At 36.5% G+C, this 6302-nt stretch overlaps 1 non-coding gene across 1 annotated transcript; it reads right to left on the reverse strand.

Annotated features, from left to right (window-relative positions):
* Nucleotides 1-4402: 4402 nt before the first annotated feature.
* Nucleotides 4403-4566, reverse strand: LOC119000669 (U1 spliceosomal RNA). The gene has a single exon (XR_005069373.1). It is a non-coding gene; the product is annotated as a U1 spliceosomal RNA (small nuclear RNA).
* Between the last annotated feature and the right edge of the window lie 1736 nt (nucleotides 4567-6302).

Below are 6302 nucleotides of genomic sequence, written 5' to 3' on the forward strand. Positions count from 1 at the left end.
ACTTTCCCAAGCAATTATAGAGTTTTGGAGTTATAAAACCGGTCTCTACATATTGAAATTTATTTTACAACTTATACATTTGCAAATAAGGTCTTTACTTATAATTCTAGATGTCCATGAACCATCTAGAAATCAGCTGTGTAGGGGGTCAGGAGTCACACAATGTGATGAGATATAATGAAGGTGATACGGAAGCACAGACAAGAACCACTGAAACTATTGATGGGAAATTAGAGCTGAGGATGAGAAGGGTTTATTAAGTAAATATGTGAATGAAGGGTGTCAAAGTGTAACAGCAACAGCAAATAACCAGGGGCAGGTAAACTGTAGCCTGCACAGGGATCAGGGATGGTGCCAATTTGGCTACTGCGTATAAATGAGAGAGACTTAGAATGAAAAAAGAGAATGAAAATCTAAGAACATACATGAAAGATGTAAACCTTGTTAAAGAGCTTAAAATGTATCCTGAGAGTAAAAGGAAGCCTAGAAAAGTTTAAAATAAAAGGTAGAATATACTTTGGAAAAGATAAACATTGGGGGATAAGAAAGTTAAAAGTAAGATATGAAGACTGAACCACACTTCGATGGGGTATGAAATAGGCAGGATTATGTTTAGGTTCAAACAAAATGAATTCGTTTGGTCATGTTGAATATTATTATCTGACCGTGAGCCATCCACTTAGAGGTATTCAAAAGGAGTTGAGGCTGTTAATTTATCCAAGGAGAAATCTGGAGTGAAGATAAATATTTGTATATTATCATTGCATTAGAAACCATAGAAATACAGTCATCCCTCGCTATATTGTGGTTCATTTATTGTAGCTTCCCTATATTGCGGGTTTTTAAAAAAATATATGTCTAATTCTGTATCGTGGAATTTTCGCTATATCGTGGAATTTTGCAGTATATAGGTATTTATATAATATTTATGAGTTTAATTATTTTTGCCTAAACATTTCAAAATAATATAAAAATATAAAACTGTTCATTCAAACATATTAAAAGACTATTAAATCAAAATAAAATACAGTATGTATTTCATCAGCAGATGAATACCGTACTGTACACCATGGACATGCAGTATGCCACTACTGCTTGCGCAAGTTTGCACACGTGAGATTGTACACAGCACATTATTGGCTGATAGAGTGAAAGGTGACCAATCACAGCAATGTGTTCTTTGTCCTGGGCGCTGATTGGCTCAGTGACTGTAGCATCGGTCGGTTGGTTCTCCTGCACTGTCCGCATTTTCAGCATCTCTCCTCCTCCACTTCACGTTGACATCTGATTGTTGAGTGTAGTGTTGCTCTGCGTTGTTGTGTTTTGTGAAATTTTCATAAAAGTTTAAATTTATTTCAAGCCCTCTGATGCCACCCAAATATTCTGTGCCTTCTAAGGCTACTGGCAGTGAACCCAAGCTCCAGAGGAAAATGCTTACCATCAAAGAAAAGGTGGAACTTCTCAACTTGTTAAAGGAAGGCAAAAGCTACTCTACTGTAGGCTGCCATTACAACATCAATGAATGTACTGTTCGCTAGATAAAGAAAGACTAGAAGAATATTAGGTCTACGGCCACAATGACTTTCAACAAGACGGCAAAGAGGGTGGTCACTTCCCTCAATAAGGCCATTGTGAGGATTGAGTCTGCATTGGCCCTGTGGATAAATGACTAAGGAAGAAGAATATCTTTCTGGATACCAACACCATCTGGATGAAGTCTAAGAAACTTTATAATAGTTGTGCGGAAAGCACAGACATTCACGAAGGTGATGAGGATGACAATGCAGAAGCAGGACCGTGGAGTGCTTCTCCCACCAGACCAACCCCCTTCAGTGCCATCAAGGGCTGGTTTGACAACTTTCAGAGATGCTTTGGGTTCAAGAGTGTTTCTCTGCATGGAGAAGCTGCCTCTGTGGATAAAAGGCATCACCAGCAACTCCTCATAACTATGTTCATCACTCGGATGAAGAGATCAGTTATGCCTACACCTTTAGCAGAAATAGAAGTTATGGCCCAGGGTGAAGATACTGCACCACCTGATGAAGCACCTGATGAAGTGGTGCCTTCAGAAGAGCTGTAATGCTCTTGGCTGTGCCGCACATTCATCTCATCGTCATCACCTTCATTGCCATCAGTACTGCACAGCTACATAATTCATGATCTTCATCATCCAAGTTGTAGTAGTATACTTCACTGGTGAGTACCCATATAGAATTTTATGTTGTTAAAATTACACAGGTTTAAGAGTGTAGAAAGTGTTTAAGAGCATATGAAGTGTTTATAAGAGTGTGGGAAAGGTTAATAAGAAAGTTGGAAAGGTTTATAAAAGTGTGGGGAGGGTTATAAAGCCTTAAAATACATATAAATAATAAAATAAATATAACACCGCTACTTCACGGATTTCCACCTGTCAGTGGAACATAACTCTGGGGGGTCTCTGGAACCTAACTCCTGCCATAGGTGAGGGATCACTGCAAACATCGACAATGAGGGTGGGATTACAGAACCTCAATGAACACTAGCATTTAAGGCATGGTTCTAGCAAGAAATAGGCAGACAAGGGGAGGAAACTTGGAGGGCATATGTCACAGATACATGCCAATAAAGAGAATAAACATTGCAAGAGTTAGTAGGGTGGGTAACCACTATAAGATATTCCTGAAAAATCAAGTAAGATAAAAACTGGAAAGCATCCCATGGATTTAGCAACAAGATATTTCTAGAATATTTAGCAAAGGAAGTTTCATCAAAGTGCTAATTGCAGAAGACAAATCATATTGGCTTAAGAAGATTACAGGCTGAAACTGTGGCTGTTGAAGAAATGGGGTTGCTAATGGTGTGAAAAAGACAGAAGCAAGCTGAAAAGACATAACAGAGTCTTGTGTTGGAAGTCAATTGAGTGCTAAGTGGTCCATAGGGGACAGTTAGAAGTTCCAGAACCCCCTGAAATTATAATGCAAAATTTACATGTATATTTATAAGAGCATTTCTTTGAGATGAGTAATTATAGTGTGAGATTCTCAAGTCAGAGATCAACATATTAGTAATCAGAGCTGGATATAATATATTAAATACTCATTAGTATTATACACTAGGTATATAATCTTTATGATTTGCATAGACCTGAATTTATATACAATGACAACACATTACTGTGACTGGTTTTGTTTGGAACAAGAAAACAAATCTTATCACTTTATTATAATGCATACTGTGATATATTTTATCACTATTTGCTATTATTCACAACATTCTCTGAAAAGGATCATAACACGCCCTCCCCCGCCCCGCCGCCTTGTAGCAATGCCCATTGCACTGCCTTCTGTGGGAGGGTTTGCATCCCTTCTGTACTGACATAGACCAGGTCATGTTACCTGTTGTGCAAGTGGCTGTGCCAAGGTGTAGTGGAAATGTGAAGAGCCATCACATTTTTGCTTTGGATCTTTTTCTTTTCCACAAATCCAGTAGACTCTCTAGTCCTTCAGCCTTTCTAACACATACTCATCAAAATCACTTCTTGCCTAATATGTTCATATATCATTATTGTTCATATTGTTGCCATTTGTAGCCATTCCCCCTGTTTTCATTCTATATAAACACTGGAAAGGAAGGACTGAACGAAGAATTTTATATTTTTCATAGAACATGTATATATTGGGTGTTGAAAGTACATTAATTAATATGAACCTTGTAAAAATAAAACAGGCTGCACTTTTTGATGCCTTAATGAATAAATAAAACAAAATCACAAGAGACTTTAGCATAAAAAGTAAAGGTGTAATCCAGTGTAATTTTGTACAAATCAAACCACGAATGTTATTAAAGGAGGTAAAAGTGAATTTGGCTTTAAATGTTCTTTGTGAATTACATTAGGAAGTAAAAGTATACGTAAATGGCTTGAACAAATATACAAAATTTATTTTGGACATGAGGGAAGTGCAGAAAGAGTTAAGTAATAAAAAGGATCGTCTGTTTAGAGAGATATCTTAGGTAGAGAGGAGTAAGACTTCTAAATAATCAGACACAAGATTAACTTGCTCAAATAGGTGACACTAAAATTTTAGTGAAAGAAGAAACTAGAGGGCATTTGAAGTAAATAACAGGAAGAGAAAGAACAAAGAGTTTACCACCTATTATGTATTACTGAGACTTACTGAGCTTCTACTATATCTCACTATGAGATATTTTTAAAGTAAAAAAATGTGGTATCATGAATAATGATCAAATAAACATGTGGATATGGTGATATCAAGATATATCTCTATGTGTTTCTCCTTTGCCTGTAGACAAAATCATAATTCCTTTCTTTTCATCTATAACTTCTCTCAGTGTCCATTTTCTCTGTGTGACACATCCATCCTCCCAGTAACTAAGGCTTATAATTTTGGGGGGAGGGGGAGGAGCAGAGGAGAGCTCAAACAGGGTCCCTGAATACCACAAATCACAGTCAAGTTTTCCACATTTGGAGAAATCGCAGGAGTCAAGCACACCCAGGGTGTAGTGGATAAGCCTCACCCTGGGAAAACCACCTTCATGAATGTGATATCTCTCCTGCCAGGTAAGTATGAGACTCGTAATTTTGGAATCTCCGTTTGATTCATTCTAAAGTTGGACATTGCATCTGATATGATACTGAGATTTGTTGAGTTTTAATTACAAAATATTTCTATTTTCCTTTCTGTCTCCCATTGTGATTCAGTATCTCATGCCACATTATTGTAGAAGTTCTTTAACTGACCTTCTTTAATAAATCTTGAAGGAGTTCAGCAAGCATAAGAGAAAGTCAGGATATAAAGAGAGTCTGGGGGCAAAGAAAAAAACAGGCAGGGAGATGTACTTGTAAGGTGTAGTGATAAATAACAGGAAAATATTTCATCGGGCAGAGGATCTAAATCCTCATGTCCATACACAACAGGCAATAATCCAGCAGTCAGGTAGGGGGGAATGGAACACTTGCTCGGAAGCCCACATGGTTTACTCAGGTATAGACAGAAGCAGAATTTCCAGTTCCTGAGAACTTGCAAGAGCAAGCGAGGACACCTGCCCTAAGGAAGGAAATCAAATGTAATATTGAAAGTATTAATTAAGCAGACTGCCTGGTGTCAAGTCATGTCATATGCTAGCTGACCTGAGGCAGATTATTTAAACTTTTTGTATTTCCCATTTCATCATGTGTAAAATAGGGATAAAATAACACCTACATCATAGAATTAAAAGACCATTAATACACACAGCTAAACAAATGCCAGCTATTGTTAGCATCAGTAATTCCAGAGCTGAGAAACAAAGCAAAACCTAGTATTTGCAGTTGAGATAAAAATTAGAGGGCACAGTAGACCAAATTTGTATAAGCAGATGAAAGTCAGGAGTGGTTTTGATAGATAAACATATCTTCCTCTGCTCTCTTAAGTCTGAAGTTTCATCTAGATAATATACAACTAAATTGTACACATTTGTGTTAACGTTTATGCCATCAAGCTACCATTTAGTTTACTGATGAATTTATATGATCATTTCTAATATAGTTATCTTCATTACCTCTTTATCACAATATAAACACATGGTTAGATTAGGTTTCTAATCTACTGTCTCTAAAGTATGAGAAAACCTTTTTTGTGCATTCATTTTAGGAGAAAATGTTTTGGAAATGCACCTTTTTGGACTTCAAATTGTAATCCTAAATCACATGGTATGGAGCTAAGACAACGTATGAAAAGGAAGCACTAGAAATCATTTCCTAGATAATATTGATCTGTTGACAAGACTATATGAGAGCACTTTTAAAAAGGATAAAGCACATGGTAAAATATTAATAATATAATTATTTTAAGGTTATATATGTTTTAGGTCTATAAAAATATCCCCGTTTAAAACAATAAATTACTAATTCATCCAACAAATATTTATTGTGCCAGACGCAGTAAATACAATAACATGGCATGCTCTTTTTGAGCAATTTCCATAAAGACTGTTAAATTCAGATGAACAACCTGTCAAAACAAGCAATAAATATCTTCTTAAACTGTTCTAAGGCAGTGATTTTCAAGCTTTGTCATCTCATGGCCCACATAAACTAATTGCTAAAATTCTGCAGCACACCCCAAAATATGTATTTTGCCAATCTGACAAAAATATCTATAATTTTGATTTATTCACATTGGATGGCTATTGTGTTGGCTGTTGTCATTTTTTTAACATGAGAATCTAAGGCAAAAGAGATCGGTGCCCTTGACCATATTGTCAAGTACTGCTCATTAAAAAATTCTGGTGGCACACCAGTGTGCCTGCTGCAGCACACCCAT

The sequence above is a fragment of the Sturnira hondurensis genome, unplaced genomic scaffold (genome assembly GCF_014824575.4).
Source record: "Sturnira hondurensis isolate 20B ecotype Veracruz unplaced genomic scaffold, ASM1482457v3 Scaffold0016135, whole genome shotgun sequence".
Taxonomy (NCBI): domain Eukaryota; kingdom Metazoa; phylum Chordata; class Mammalia; order Chiroptera; family Phyllostomidae; genus Sturnira; species Sturnira hondurensis.